The sequence below is a fragment of the Solea senegalensis genome, linkage group LG8 (assembly GCF_019176455.1).
Source record: "Solea senegalensis isolate Sse05_10M linkage group LG8, IFAPA_SoseM_1, whole genome shotgun sequence".
In the NCBI taxonomy this organism is placed as follows: domain Eukaryota; kingdom Metazoa; phylum Chordata; class Actinopteri; order Pleuronectiformes; family Soleidae; genus Solea; species Solea senegalensis.
The window spans coordinates 12,196,557-12,213,863 of record NC_058028.1 but is presented as its reverse complement, the minus strand read 5'-3'; the positions used below and the strand labels follow the sequence as shown (position 1 = coordinate 12,213,863).

The window sequence follows — 17,307 nt, the reverse complement described above, 5'->3', positions numbered from 1 at the left end:
TTTTTTTTAGATTGATACCAAAAAACAGAAAGTTGTAAAAAAAATTCAGTTATGTGAGAGCTGTGCAGACTTGGCCCAGAGTTGTATACACTTTAACTAAAATAAGTTACCACAGGCAACACTCAAACAAACTTGAGTACCGCTCAAATAAACTGCCAGAAGTACAACGCATGCCACTGTCTGCTGTGATTCTTGTCACATGTGTCATGTGACATGTGAGTGAATGGTGTCTAGTGTTGGCGATCAGTGCGCTGACAGGAAGGAAGGGTGTCTCCATCTAAGACTTCCTGTCCTGCTGTGTGACTCAGTCCTTGTGCTGCTCTTTTCATTTTTCCTTCACTCTTCTCTTCTTTTCGTTGAGCGCGTGTCCCCGCTTACTTCTCTCGTTTCATCATTCATGTTATCGGCCCGTTGTTTTTGTTGGACTACCTGTACAAATGGAGACAGGTCAACATGTCAGTAACAGGGTTTTGAGTATATGGACTGGCTCATCATTTTGGGAAACCTGACGTTTAGCTGTCCTGCAGCCACTTGTTGACTCATGACTCTGTACAGTGAAGCCGCAGCCAATTAGCTGAGCTTAGCAGAAAGACTGGCTCGACAAATCCATCCACCACACACTGGGCACATGAAATCATAGAACAAGTCATAGATCACATAAACAATTCTTAAATGTGGTCCTGTTACAAACATCATTTTACATTTCTGAAAAGTACGGGAAACATTGCACTTTCTATACAGAAAAACGATCTTTCAATATTACATTTTGGCAAATTGGTTCATGTGTGCCATATCAGCAGCTTTACAGTGATGTACCTCTCAAATCAGACAATATTCTCAAATGGAGGTGGAGGGTACAGCAGTACATTTACATAGTTTCATCAAGCTAAGTCCGACTAAGACAGGCAACCGGACAACTTGCGGAGGAGAAAATCATAATCTCTCCATAAGCTAGTGCACATTGAATCAGTTTCTTGACTCACAGAAAAACAAGCAGCGAACGGTGAGATGGATCGTGCTGTGGTTCTGTATGTTTCATACCTGTTGTACCTCAGTCTTCTCCTTAGCTTTCTCTCTCGCCAACACCATTGTGTCGGCAACAGTTCTGCATTTTATACTGTACGTCGTCTCCTTGTGTTTCAAAGTCAGAGATCGGGGAGGTCAATTCTGGTGCATGCACTGAACACCAAGTCTGACTCCAGTCTGACTAAGTGTATACACGCAAGAGTAATCAGACTATGAATCGCATTATCCAGGTATGTTAGTCAGACTAAGAATAGCTCTCGTGTTTACATGGCATTAGGAAAAACAAATTATTGTCTTAGTCTGACTAAAGTTGGACTTTTAATGTGCATGTAAACACACTAACTGTTACTGTACAGATGCTGTGTTATTGATTGTTGGTTAAACAGTTACAATACAGCTAGAGAAAATGTTGTTTTTTCCACTGGCACATATGGTACTATATTAATCACTTCCATTGATCCCCTTTCATTTTGGAACTGAGCATTTATTCCAGTCATGAAAATACTTATTGATGTGACAGTGTGATGTGATGTGATGTGCCAGCTGTAATGAGATGTCTTCCAATCATGAAGATTGGAAAGGCATAAAAACTAAACTGTAGCATCCTGTCTGTCCAAAGACTCTTAAACAGATCAATAAACCGGGAGGAATGAATGCAGCCACGTTTGGGAGTGCACAGATGAGAGGGAAAAGAAGAGAGAAGAGTGTGGGAGTGAAGAAAACACTGGCTCATGAGAGAAGAGAGGAGGCCACGCTGCAGGTCTCGCTAATGCCATTAGTGTCACCGCGCAGGCGGATCATATGACACATAGTCATTAGTGCGCTTAATTTATTTACACTCACACACAAACACACGGATTCCTGCATGTCACATACCCTGTAAATTTAGTTTCCTCACTAAAATCCCCTGTGACCTTGACAAATGGTTTTCCAAACTCATGGAAATTACGCTTTTCCTTGAGCTTGTCACACATGACTGCACATTGAATGCTCATGACAGGCCTCCAGTCCTCTCACCCTCCTCCCTGTTTCTTCTTCTTCTTCTTTCCTGTCCATGAATCCAGCCTCTGGGCTTCTCTTCGCATGTCTCCCCTGGACGCGTAAGCCTCCAGACCATATGGGGCTGAGGGGCTTAGTGGACCTGCAGCCAGCTCTGTCTCCGAGGTCTCGGAGGGCCTGCTGTTTGAGGGACGCTCAGGGACATCTAGTCATCTTTTCAGCGGCTTCAAATTGCCTGTGTCAATATATGAAAAGAAGGAGTTGTCTTTATTATGTCCCTGTGTTTTCCTGATATTGTGCTTGTGCGTCTCAGCACCGTCTTGGCTTGTTGCATAATTATTATGTGGTTTGTGATCTGTGGATCTTGGCTGTCTAGGTTGGGCTCAATCTGCCTTACCAGTGTCTGCCTCTGTCATCCTCCCTTCCATCACCATGTCTGTCTTAATGTGTGAGCCTACGTGTCTGTCTGTGTGTGTGTGTGTGTGTGTTGTTTGAGGAGTATCTACTCTGTGGACCATATGGTACCACACTGCCTGCTGGGCAAAGATAAATCCCACATGCAAAGGCTGTAGAGACACACACACACACACACACACACACACAGCCTCAACACAATTAGCGCAGCCTCAGTATCATGTGTTTGTATTGTGCATTGTAATTAGTCTGCTCTTTCTCGCCTCCTGTTGTATAACAGCAGTACCCAACAGGCTTGTGTTGTGTTCATCTGTCAGTCTCTCTGCTCCCCTCACTCTCATCCTCCTACTACTCCCCCTGCTCTCCAGTCGACTCGCTCTCTACCTTCCTATACTTGTGTACGTCTCATGTTTTCCATCCGTCTCTGAAGCATCTTGCCCCCAGCTTACCTGAGTCATCCTCTCCCTGAGCCATAGCAGAGCAGATAGCTCATACCTTCTTCCCACACATCCAGCTGCCCATAGGAAAGGTCAGTCGTTTTGCAACACTTTTGTCAGACCACAGAGCTTTGTCTTCTCTCCCGTTGCTCTTTTTTTGCATATTGTTCTCCCTCTGACTGTTTCTCTGCCTCCATCTAACTGACTCTTTTAAATAAACTGAACAGTTTGCAGGGGTTTGCATGTTTTAGACCATTGACAAGATTATTCCGTTTCATTTTCATTCTGCAAATCACACTTGTGTTAGGATGTTCACTATTTCTGTCTAGTTGTATAATACATCACAGCAATTTTCATAGCTATTTTTTTTCAGTTTAGCAACCAAGATATTTTGTATACAGTATAATAAACTGGGCCCACGGCTGGTGCAGTGGTTAGCACTCTTTCTCTCTTTTGCAGCAAGAAGACCTGGGTTTGCGACCCGGTCGGAACAAGGGCCTTTCTGCATGGAGTTTGCATGTTCTCTCTGTGTGTGTCGGTTTTCTCTAGTTTCCTCCCACAGTCCAAGGACATGCAATATGGGGATTGGGCACATTGGTGGGAGTGAATGGTCGTTTGTCTCTATGTTAAATGATGAGATTTTAGCCCATGTTTTCAGGACTGTTCGTTCTCTTTAACTGACCTACAGTTCAGCATTGTTCTGTTTGATTCTTGTGCCTCTTCCTGTGACCGCACTCTGACCAATCAGTGGCCGGCAGTCTGACAACGTCACGGATAGTATCGCCTCAGCTCGCTTGGAACCTCGCCTGAGCAGGTACTAAATAAAGTACCGTCACTATCGTACCGTACTATCACTAATGGAAAAGCAAAGTAACCGTGCTGTGGTGAGTCGTGTAGAGCTAGTGGCAACACGCCATATACAGTATGTGTCCCTGTGATGGACTGGCGATCTGTCCGGGGTCTACACGCCCCATGTCTGTTGAGATTGGCAACCCCCCCGCGACCCTATTGTAGAGGATAAAGCGGTAAAATATGGATGAATCTAATGCACTGCTTATATTTCTTATATACATTTTCAAGATGGGTCATTTTTTGTGTCTTATGTGAGTGCTAAAACTCTTGCAATGTCTCAGAGAACAAAGACGGACATTTGAGTACGTTTTGGTAACGAAAACAGTAAGTTATAGGAAGTGATGGCAGAACAACTTGCATGTATAAATTGGTTTTGTTAGATTATCTGACCCCTCATGTTTCTGGCCCTGTCGGACTAGTTGTTTCTGTGTTGCAATTGAACCTTAACTGAGAGGAATTATGACCTAAAAACTGAAAATGAATGTTATAATCCATGTGCGACACATCACAATGCAACAGTAAATTAAGACAGATAGATCAGAAGCTGAAGTTTTCAGTGTGTTCATTGATTTTATTTTGCCATGAATGAAAACCAGAGGCTGCCATTCACTGTCTGAAATCCATCATGCATTCGAAAAAATAAACGAAACAAAACAAATATACAGTTTAGTTCATAAGCAAAAACATGGCCATGATCTCCTCACCTGTTTGATGTTTGTGTCTTCCTGTCTGTGCTGCTGCCTGTCTGTGTGTTTTTTCCTGCGCAGACTTGCAGCAGAGCCAGACTGCATTAAAAGGGAAGGTCACAGAAATCAAAGTACTCTAAAGCTCCCACGCTTCTCACACTCGCTCTCTCTCTCCCTCTCACTGAGATTAGACAGATCACATAAAACCATTTTCCTCACCATCTACAAACCGCCAGCTTAAACAATGAAACGTTGTGTTTAGAAAGGTGGAGAAAAAGACAGATTGTAAACCTCTGTGGCACAAAGTCGGCGTCCCCCACCGCTCCACTACATCTTGTGCACCAGAGTCTGTGAACTGTCTAATGTGGTAACATGGATGAGGACACAGCTGGGAGAGACATGGACGGAGACATACAAAAGGCAGAGGCTGGTTTTGAATATCTATTGATGACTGATTTCCAGCCAGTTAAACGAGGACAGGTGGGGATGAAGTGAGAGGCAGACATGCTGAGGAGGGAGGTTATGGATAAGGAGACAGGAGCACAGGAACAAAAGCAACGGCATTTAATATGAAACAGAATTTCAGAGGTTGCCTACTAGCTTAGTCACCATGACAACAACACACTTAAACCGGCATTTAAATGGTGCTGTCTGCACTTGTCTGTTGAATCTCTCCCTCTGTGTACAGTATATAATTACAGTGTGAGTTGTGGGTATCGTATACCAGCGCTAACCTGCCCATGTCATATTATACATTATTGTATTTGGTTTGTAAGGTGACACTGGAATATGGATCGGCTTTCTGTTACTGCCACATCACATTTGGCTTAAATGTGGAGATAACTGACCATGAAGTGCCAAGGTCAGGAACACAGGGTCTGAATTGTTATGTTGATTATTTTTTCTTTATTTCTATTATATTAGCAGAGGTACATTTGGTATAAAGGGGTGCAGTGTGCAAGATGTTCTAAAAGCAGTTCTTAAAAAGTTACACAAAGCAAATTATTGATAAAAAATATATATATTATGTAAGAGAAGGCAGTGTTTTCAGTGGCTTATATTTGCACTTGTAATGGCACGTTTCCACCATACAGTTCCAGCACGGCTGCATGAAACTCCTGTACTGTTTTTTTACGCGAAAAACACATACTAGTGACTTGTAAAGCACTTATTTTGGATGTATTGAATCATTACACTCACTTAATTAAAAACTTTAGTTTTTCAGCTTCACTGAACTGAAACACAGCACTAAATACAACAGAAGTCTCTGTACAGTGTTGAGATTTTAGAAATTTCCTTGCTAAATGTTGGAGATTTACACATGTTTTCAAGCTTTTTAAGTCTTCTGACTTTCGGCATTGTTCAGTTTGATTCTTGTGTCAGGCGTCGCGCTCCTGACTCTTCCAGTGAGGACACTCTCTGACCAATAAGTGACCTGTCCGACAACGTCACGCATAGTATAAGCTCAGCTCACTTGGAACCTCGCCACAGCAGGTAAAAAAGTACCAGGTACTATCACTAATGGAAAGGAAAAAAAAAACAAACCTAGTTGAGTCGAGTTGGAACTGTGTCGTGGAAAAGCGCCGTAAGAGAATAGATGTCTCATGTTTATTTCAAGTGAACTAGAACCTGTAATTACTGGAAAATTAAATGAGTTCTGCTCATTTTCTGGCAAACGTTTCTTTCTTTTTTTTTTATGTTTGGATCAACAGGTGACTTTGTCAGTCACATAAAATTTGCTTGAACAAGCAGTTGATCAGAGAGATTTTTTCTGAATTCAGTCAGGACTTGCTCTCAAGGCTTACTCGAGAAAATCAAGTCTGACTGGAGGAAAACAGAAGAGAAGTGTTTTTCCCTAGTGCATGCCAGGTTTCAGCCTCTGTCTAATCATCATTTCTTCAGATTTCAGTGTCAGTATTTGGAGTAATAAAAAGGAATTCTGCTGGGTTTTTTAAAGGCATAGAGCTCAAAATGTGTCAGTCTCCCCCCACAAGTTATTTGTCTATTTCCAGAAAACTGTAGGCAGCACAGAGCAAGTGTTCAAGCCAGAACAAGATGAAGACGTTCTCTTAAGAATGTAACAGCTGCAGAGACAGAGATGTTTCATGCTTCAAGGGAGGATAATAAGATGTTCTTGTTGATGTTGTGAATTTGCCTCTTTCTGGTCTTTGTGAAGACTTTGTGTCTGTTTGTAGCATCTCCCTTTACTCATGCAATGTTGCTGTCTGTGTGGAATCACTTGCAGCACAGTTGTATGTTGCCAAGCGAACACAAGATCTACACTGAGAAACACAGATGATCATGTGGCGCTGTAATCAGCTTAGTTTGAGCTCATTTGACGGTGGTGTGAATGTAACTGACATTTGTTGATATTTAAAGGTTACACACTGCAGCTTTAAACTGTAAAAGTTGTCCATGCTCACTTCTGTGTTCTGCGGTGACTTCTGTTTGGGCTGGACCTGGTGTTACAGTGACATTTAACATTGATCTTCCTCCCAAGCACAATCCCAAATGCTTGAATGCAAATCAAACATTTAAACTATGAAGCTGTTGACAACACATCTGAGTTATTTCAAACGATTTCAAAAACATAATTTCTCAGCTGTGTAACAAATATTATTCAATTCAGTTCAATACTTAATTGTCATAAATAACAACATGATATCATAGGAAATCTTAATAATGGCAAAATTATTATTTTTTTAAAGTGCAAAAAGAGCCACCCCAGTTCATTCCAGTGATTTTGACATAGTCTCTGACCGATACTGAGTAGCGTATCGGCTCGGCTCATCCCTACATTTCACTGTGTGAACCATAAACTCTGACACGTAGTTAAACCACAAATGTCACATTTAAGCCTTTAGCTCATGTTTATGTATGACAACAGCATGACCACTAATTGTTGAAGTTATGTTCTATAGAAAACGAGACAATCACTGCGTCTGTAGTTGATGGACATAAATGCTGTGGTGTAACATTCCACCTAACATGTGTGTTCAAAATTGCCAACATTCATTTACATTAATAACCATTTAAAATGTTACACCTCATATTTTGTTACACAAGGAATGGACAGAATCTGAACTGACTTGCTGTTTAGGTCCAGAATGCAGCTCCAAATCATTCTCTTCTAACTAGTCTCCTTTGTCACTTGTATATTATGTCTCCTCTGTGGATCTTTAGTTATTTGTTTTTAAATAAAATGAAGATAGATGTATACAAACTGGATTTTAGGATGTGGTTAAACCCAAAAATGACATTATAATAATGATAGCCATATTTCAAAAACCATATACAGTTGCTGTCATGATGTAAAAACACTCAGACTCAGCTGTGCATTCCTGTGAAGTGAATTCATTTCCTAGGCCTCTTGGGACACACACACACACACACAGACACACACTGCAGAGTTTTGTGGCCGTGTCTGAGCCTGCACATCATGAGATAGTGTTGGGTTGCATGGCTTGCAGGCAGGTACAGTTGTAGCTGTTGACAGGAAACTGAAATAGGGTGAGACGGTGCTGTGTGCGCGCATGTGTGCGTGTGTGTGTGTGTACAAGAAAGGGAGGATCTTGTACCAAGTGGTTTTGCTAAATTCACAGTTTTCCCTCGATGAATACTCTTTGACTTAGCGCTTGTGAACGGAGCACACTCTTGCGCTCTGTGTTGTCGGTAGCACAAAAGAAAAGAGGAAAAAGAGAGGAGCCACACTGTGCGTCAGTCTGCACTCTGCCGTTTGGCCTCTCGACGTGACAGTGGTGCTACTGTACTAACTGGCACTATTGTGTTTTGCTGAATGAAGGCCCTCTCACAGACCCACAAACACACTGACCTAGCTCTGTCCTCCTTACAAGTCATTGAGTTCAAGTGGTGTGATACGTACACACAAATGATTCCGACACATGCAAGTTTCACATGTTTTAAGAAATGACTGTACATGTGAATATAACTTTGCCTGGCAAGAGCTTTTTTACAATTTTCTTTTTTAATTTAAAGCTCCAGTGCTGAACCTCTATCACCCCCTGTGCACTTCTGAGTTATTACCGAAACACTTTGTATGAGAATAGACTACGGGCGTTGAAGAAACACCGTGCTTTTGTGTCAACCAGTCAGCTGACTGTCGTGAGTCTAGCTCCACATGTACCGTACCTTTACTCTGGTACTAAAAAACACACCATATGACCTGCCACTCCCCAAAAAATACATACACACACACAGTCACAGAGAGGAGACAGAGGGAAGTGGTGTCGTTTTCTTGGCAAGACAAAATACTTTTTCTCCAGTACTTTAGTCATTCAAATGTTGTTCATCTGTCTTTTACTGTAGCATCACACAGACAGATTGGCACACTCAGGCACGAGTTGTTGGCAAAGCATGCATTTTCAATATCGGACGATCATGTTTGTGAGAAGCTAAAATGGCTATCATGCTAAACAATACAAATGTGAAGTCCTACAGACGTTCAGTGCGGTACAATAGAATCAATTTGTGAAGCTGACGTGGACAATTCTTTGTGTTTTCACTCAGTGTGATGTATGAAGTCAAAGCTCGCTCACTTTGCTCTCTCTCTGTTTCCTTCTTCTTCCTCCTTCTTTACCTGCTCAGAAATAGAATGTGTCACTCTCTCTGCAGGAATGTTACCACAGACAGGAACACAAAAAACTGAGAGAGTCACACAGAAAAAGTTGTTTGAAGCTGGCAGATTTTATAGTTTGAATGTAACAGACATTGTTTTTATTTAAAAGTCACACACTACAGCTTTAATATGTATTTGTTTTTGTAGGACTTATTTTAGCCACAAGAGGCTGAAGTCCACCTCATACTGTTTTAGATATAGGACTTATAGAAACAGCACTTTTCTCTTCCAGATGACTTCTAGTTTTTAATCTCAGTGGCAGCTTCTTTCTTGGAGAGACTCAAGAGAGTGAGATGAGCTAATAAAAGCAGCCAGTCTTGTTTTCATGATGGAAAAGTCAAACACTGTTGGGCTGAGTTGTCCATCAGGATTAGAATTCATGTTTATTTGTTAGGGAAAGATGATAAAAACACCATATTTTATATGACAATTTCATGCATTTTGTGTGACAGGAAGGGCATTGGTAAGATATTATGCTCATGAGGGTTTTACTCTTCGTTTTTTGTTGATTTGTTTGTTGTAATTACCAGGTAACATATTTGTGAAATAACAAATCGAGATAGAAGTAAAGTCTCCCTACTCACCAATAGAATAACCAGTTTTATTGCAATTTTAGGGAATTTGTGTTTGCAGCTATAGAAACAAAGCTCTCTGCTTTCTACTTCTACCAGAACATGGGCCTAAAAAAAGATGTATAACACTAAGCAATGCTTTTTAATTCAGTATAGTGAAGTGTTCTGTTAGTCCGTGAGAGTTACAGTCAAACAGGTCATTCAGTAGCGCAGGCCGGCTTCCTGTGTGCTGTCCTCAGAGAGCGGGAGCTGGAGGGGTTAGCTGGATGTGGATGCATGAGTCACAGTGTGTAGGAGCAGGGAAACGAAATTAGAGCATTCTGAGAGCATTCTGCAGCCCCCACTGCATTTTACTCTTTCTCTAGAGGAGATTCAAATGTAAACATGTGAAAGATCATTCTGTCTGTCTGACTGCTCGTCAATCTGTATGTCTGTTCATTTCTACCAACACACACACGCACACGCTTTGCTTTTAGTCACACTGCAGTGTTAAACAGTGATGTCAGTCTGTGTGCCCCGATGACATCACTGTTTTTGTGGAGGCTGAAATCATTTATGGTACAGGTCTGTAGTTGCACCCCGCAGACGTTGATTATGTGACAGTGACTTCATATCACTGCGTCCGTCTCAAAGAGCACGTCAAGGCAAAACTTCCCACAGGGTATTTCCAGACAGAGACGGAAAGGGAAAAATGTGTTCCGTGTTGCTTGCATAATGTGTCACAGCATGACATGCGACACAACTGTCACGTCTCAGCCGTTGTTTGTGCACCCGTTTCTCTTGTCACCGGATTTGTGTGACTAAAAAATGTCTATACTTGCACACTTGGGCCGGCGGGAAAACACAGACTGTCACGATGAAAGGAAGATAATAAAACACACCACAAAAGAGACAAAGAGTAAAATCTCATAGGCAGGGAATGAAAATGAGGTGGACGTGAGCAGATGAAAGACAATCAGTTTATGCGGCTCAGGATCTACGGCAAGTGAGGCGGTGTGAATAGGAAAAGTGACAAAAGATGAGGGATCTTTTCAGAGGGCCTCTGTGTGTGTGTGATGCCTGAGTGACAGAGCGGCGAGGTGTGTGAACAGGATGTATAATCAATTACAGTCATTTATAAAGACATCAGCATTAAGCATATTGTCTTCTCATGTCAGAGATTGCCTGTCACTTCGAATGCATGTTTGCTGTGGCATGAATGAAAAGAGCGATTTAGCCCGTCACTCAAAACATAGTCACACACATATTCAACAGTTTGGATTGGATTATAGTCGCAGACATCACTAATGAATAAAGGGAAATAAATGCACATGGAGAAGTGGTAAGGGCCAGGGAATGCATTATGCCTATGAGTGTCCACACAAAGAATGGAAAACCAGCATGTGAGCGTGAGTGAGTGTGTGTGTGTGTGTGTGTGTGTGTGTCCAGGGATTAATTAATAACGTTGTGGGGACATACATCTGTTTACACAGTCACATTATGGGCAAGTCCCCATGATGTAAATACATACGTTACATACGACTACATACGTTACCAGGTTAAGGTTAGGGGTCAGGGTTAGGATTAGGTCAGTAGTAACTATGGTTAAGTCTCCAGGAAATTAATGTAAGTCAATGTAATGTCCTCTGAACTCATGGAAACCTATGTGTGTGTGTGTGTGTTTTTAAATAAAATACTTATTCTATTCATATTAACATCTTCCTCTTTGTTCACAGGGAGGAGAATTGTGACAAACCGATCTCTTGTTCCTAATCTCTTGTTCACAAAGTAATGGCTAAAGCTCTTGGTGAGCAACCATCACAAGAAGAACTAAACAATAATATTTGACAACAGTTGTCAATTTACTGACGCAGCAGTGAGGAGAGGGGGCGCTACACAGCTGATGGTAATCAGTATAATTTAATCCCAACCACTGTACAAAACGTGTGAAAATGAGTACTTAACTCAACCATGACTACGAGACAGATGAAGCATGTTGCTGAGAGGTTTGCTTTGCTTTGATTTGGTAATATTAAATGACTATAAACTCCCTTGTCATTAGTGGTAAAGTCTGACATTTCCATGGGAAATAATTCAATTGTTTTCTACACGTTTCTGTGGCCCAGTTTAACCTAGCTAAAGGCCTGGTACAGTTTCCCTGACCCAGGGCTTGGTAACCACTGTCATAAGCTACATAATGACAGTGGTTATGGAGCTTATAACCACTGTAACGAGTTAGGTTTGCAATTAGGTTTTTCCCTGTCATTTCTTGCCACGAGCATATAATATCTCTCAGGAATTCCCTCCGTTTCATACTCTATTACAGGCACGTGTCCGTGTGCAGCGGTTGTATCTCTGTGCGTGTGAGCAGCAGATGGCAGAACAGACAGCATTATAGCTCCATCAAAGTATTTTGTGGAATATCACAGTACAACATTGTACTCGGGTAACAGAAGCCTGTCAAACTGCAAGGAACTCGGACATCTGTGAGTTCAAGCATCAGCAAGGCCCACAGAGGAGGAGGAGGATGCTGACAGCAGCTGTGGACTCTCCTACCTTCTGTAAGCTTATCAATGAAATTCCTTTGACTTGTATCAAAGAGACCCTGTGACGTGTCCAGGGTGTACCTCACCTTTCACCCTGTGTCAGCTGGGATTGGCTCCAGTGGCCCCCGCGACCCTCATGGGGAGGATAACGCAGTAGATAATGAATATGCAGTTGATGCAGTTTAAAAGTCATGTTCTCCATGTTCTCTGTATATAACCTACATAGATAGGTCCACATCTGAGTCAGGAAGAGGAGAACATTCTTTCAGGAAGTGCAATCATAGATGGTTTTGTCTGAGTTTCCAACAGAAATTGTGTTGCCCAAATCCCAGTAAGCTTTTAGCAGCAGTGGATGAGATGAGCGTCTTTTAGAATCACTGAACCTGAAGTGCTATTCTACCATGGTCATGGATGAGAAGCAACGTCTACCAGACTGCAGTTTGATAAACAGGCCATGTGCTGGGTGATTGCACTTGTTGATGGTTTTGTGTGCCTTCCACAGATGACGATAGATGATGATGATGAGATCTGTGCTGGGCTTCCCAATCACAGAGGGAGGATCTTCTCTACCAAACAAAGACATGGGGTGCATCTCTGGCTGTTGCCAAAGTTTTGCAGGTGAGACGAAAGTCAGAGTTTGTCACTTAGGAAATAGAAACACAATTTATCTTCTAAATCATGTTCAAAACCATCAAAAAATTGGAAGTGAGGGACTCAAAGCAGAACTGTGCAGTATTTTTACCCTAATTTAACAACTTCAGAGTCATTAAATGGCTTGTTGCATGGACTCAATGTCCCTGGCTGTCTCCACTCCCCCCTACCATCTGTTAGCAAACAAAAAAACAAAAAAACAGCCTTGCAAGATCAGGGCCAATGTCATGGAGTCAGGAGGTCTCACATGAAACACAAATTGCTTTTACGGAACTACACACACAAACAGATACAGGCTATAAGACCCAGGCAGTGAGAGTGTTATTTTGACGTTCATATGGCAGAACCAGCAAAAAAAAGAAGGAGAGCAAACTGTTGTTGGAGGAAACGACTGTCGGACCAAGTGAGGGACCACACGCGAGTAAACTTTGTGGTGGAAAATTGAAAAATACAGAAGCATGCAAAACGGAAGCTGACCTGGCGTTCTTGTCTGTTGCACTTGTAAATATCTTTGGGCTAAATTCTGTGTACTCTCTGCATTTATGTATTTTATTTGCACATTCTCGATGTTTGTTCGATCATTTTTATGAATGATGTCTGATTAGCTTGCTACCGGCGATGCAACAAGTCCTCCAGCTACATTTACGGTGGTGTCAAAAAATATGTACTACAAAACCGTAGGGGGCTCTCCATAGAGAAACAGGTGTAAAAGCGACCAGACTTGCAATGTTCAGCGTTAACATAATAATGCACACAGATACACCCGCATAGTTTAAAATGATACTAAGTGAACCTATATTTAAAGCTGTAGACCCATTAATCCATGTGGTGGTGAGACTTAGATGCAATACTACATGTCTCACACACACACACACATTAAGATAATTCACCCTAATAAATGCTTATGATCCTGATATGAACTGGCCCCAGGCAGTTTGGCTCACGCTCACCACAGGTCTGCAGAAGGTGTGGGTCACTGCCCCATAGGAAGACAGATTTCCATTTGATTTAATTAAAGGGTTCGTTACGCAGCTATGGGGACAGTAATTAGTTGGCCTGATGGGATCATTGGAGCGGATGTGGAGGGGGTCATGAGTGGAGGACTGGACGGGGGGTGGAGGGACTGGGGGGGCAGTAGGAGTCTGCGGCGACAGAGGGAGGAGTGGCAGAGTGACGGGGTCACATGGTACCATGACAACAGAAGGATCTGTAACAGAGAAGAGATGGATAACAGGCGCTGGGATGTAGAAACTCAAACAGACTGAAGAAGAGTGCTATGTACTTTATGTATCAGTTACAATATTAAGTATAAAGTCGGTCAGTTTTATTTCCTCTGCCACTGAGTATATGTTTTTAGACACATTTGTCTGTCTGAAAATTATAGGATATATTTTGATTGGATTTTACCAGGGTTTGTACAGATGGTATGACCCAAGATATAAAGTGTTTGATGTTGGTGGTCATCTGGACATGTGATGGATTCAGTTTTTATGTGTTTGTTTTTAACACGGTAGTATAGCTGAGTACCTCTGTGGACAGATATGTTTCAAAGATGTGGTTAATGATTCTTGTGTGTGTGTTTTTTGAGTAATTGAGAGCTGTTCTTCTGATTATACCATATCCCATTATTTTCAAAATGTGAAACAATTCCACTTTCTTTTCATTCACAAAATACTACACAGTCAGTGACCTGTGCTGTGCTTGAATTTCTGTTTCTCTTTTAACTTTGGGGACGATTAGACACTTAAAGGCAGTAAAGTGAAGCCACAGATGGGAATTTTGTGTGTATAAACATCAATCAAAAACCAAGAAATGTCACCTTCAAAACAAAGTGGTAATACAAGATTTAGTTTCCTCGCAGTACTGCTGTCTTCTTTTTCTCTAAATAGAACCCCTTCTGGTTTTCATTTATTCAGCGAACAATAACTTCACCCTCCCACATTTGTGTAGTTTGGGCTTCTGTAGAGCGTATACTGTCACATTGGTTCCAGGCTTATAACTGTGATACATTAGTGTGCAATACTAGACAAGTGCTATAGTTGAGTGTGTCACTCTAATTCTGTCACATATACAAAGAAACATCCATCCATCTGTTTTCTACCACTTTATCCTCCACTTAATACAGTTGGAAATTCAGTCTGCGCAAATTTGGGCTGCAATTCGCATCATTCTTGGGTGCACCTTGGGTCCACACCCAATGTGCACCGTATGTTGGGTCCACACGTATATCACATTGCGTGGAAGTATACCAAGGCCTTAACAAGGCTTGTAACTATGGTAATTTATCTGGGTTCAAATTATGTGAACACTGCGTGTGTGGCAGATGCCATTGTTATTGGTTTCATAAACATGTATGTAGACTGTACTGCTGCAGCTCCGTGACACTGTGGGTGGGTTTAAATGTGCCACAGGCTGTTACCAGCTGAGTGGCTATAATGAACTGTTGTTCTAGTACATAATGTGATTGATACATGTATTAGACATGTCTTTTTTCTCCTGGCTTTATCAGTCCTGCTTTGTATGCACTTCTTTTCAGTGGTTGTAAGTTATATCTATGGTAATTGCAGTCATTAGCCCATCTCTGTATTGTTCTCGAAGAGGAGAAGTGTGGGTGGCAGCGAGGGGTGACAGGACGGGAGGCAAGGACAGTGAGCAAACAGCACTGCTGAGTAGGAGAAGTACAATGGGCTGTGAGTCAGAAGAAAATGAGCAGAGAGTTTATGCTGAGAAAAGGTCAATGTTTTTTTAAATGCCAGAAGACTTAGGAAACTCAGGAATGGCTGCACTCGTGTTATCTCTCTGTCAAGATGTGAGAAGGTGATGATGCACTGACCAGAGAGGGTAAGGGCAGTAAACTTAACGAACACTCAAAATAAAAATGAATTGTTGAGTTAAACTGAATACTTTGGTTATATTGGGTATAGTTGTGTGTTTAACAGGGAATGCACATCTCTCTCTCCCCTCCTCCTCACGCATTAATTCTTCCGTCATACCATCATCACGACCACTGCATTCCTGACTCCTAAAAGGCTGCAGGCACTGTTGCTGTCTCCATTGTGTGTGAATTATCTGAATTACATGCTACACTACTTTGTACACATAGCAGCAAAACAGACTCCACAGACGCCCGTGTTAAATATGTATGCGCGTCATCTTTGGTCTGTCACCATACATACGCCTTATCAAGAGCTTCCCAACTATTGGTGAGACCACAAAGTGCTACAAATGAGTTACCCCTTCATTTCCCAGGTTCATTAAAGAATTAGGTGACCTTCACCATCAATTGTGCGTTTACTTGCATGTTAAAAGTGATCATGTAAACACATTAGTCCGACTAAAATCGAGCTAGTCTTAGTCGGACTAACATACCTAGATAATGTGATTCATAGTCCGATTACTCGTGTATACGCTTAGTCGGATGAGAGTTGGACTTAGCAATCTGCACATGCACCAAAATGTTCTCTCTGGTCTTTGACCCGGAAGAGGAAGGAGACAACATATAAACTGCAGTACTGTTGCCGGAAATAATATGGCGGTGGTGGCGGCTTTCTTTGGACAACACAGCAACCATAGAAGTCATGCGCCATCTAATTTGTATCTCAATTAACATGCACAGCAGCTATGAAACATACAGAACCACAGCGTGCACAAAATGCACAAAATGCACTAAACAGCAGTGAACACTTTAGTTTAAACCCTGCAGGTTAATTAGCTGAACAACAAAAGACTGGAAACTGAGCAAGTAATCCTTGGCATTTGACATAACAAGATATCTTCTTTTTTTCTCTCAGTAATGCCCATTACATTTGCGCTGTAAGCCATACTAAACCGTTATGTGTGAGAGTTTGCATTATGAGAGTTGTTCCATTATAGCTTTTCAGTTTATTATGTTATGATATTAGTTGTATCCACGTGATGAAGTTAGTGGCTGTTGGAAAAGAAGAGAAAACCTACAGTGAACACTGGGGCTGTGTTTTAAATAAAGATCCATTCTTATTATACTTAAATCAAACAGAAACTTGATGAATATATGACTTTCCTTTCTCTTTTTACTCCAGAAACATACGGCATGCTTTGCAGGTTATACCAGTTCACCTGCCCATATTGCTGGAGTTTATCTGATTTCTGCTTTCAAAGCAGAAAATCTTTCCTTTAACTCAAAATCTAATCCACTACTGTCTGTCAAAAAAATATTTTTGACAGACAGTCCCAATTTTATGGGAACATGGAAGTATATGTTGTAACCATTCCCTGCAAGTTTACTGACTCATTGTTTTCAAGAAGACCGATTACATCCTTGAAATCATAATTACAACAAAAACGTCGTTATAGCAACAAAAGATGAATTACACGTTAAAGTTTTTTTTCTGCCTTTTTGGTGTAAGAAAATAATGTTTGCATCTCATTTTATCCATCTCACACAGATACTCTGAAAATGACACTTTCAGTTTTATGTTGATGAAGATCGCAGGTGAAGTTCTCCATTTTAAGCAATCAGAAATATGTTCC

At 41.5% G+C, this 17,307-nt stretch overlaps 1 long non-coding RNA gene across 1 annotated transcript; it reads right to left on the bottom strand.

The window, feature by feature from the left end:
- LOC122773096 lies at positions 1–4,462 on the bottom strand. The gene is made up of 3 exons (XR_006360856.1): positions 4,433–4,462; positions 2,044–2,260; positions 1–429 (listed from the first exon to the last, which is right to left on the bottom strand). It is a non-coding gene; the product is annotated as an uncharacterized LOC122773096 (long non-coding RNA).
- Between the last annotated feature and the right edge of the window lie 12,845 nt (positions 4,463–17,307).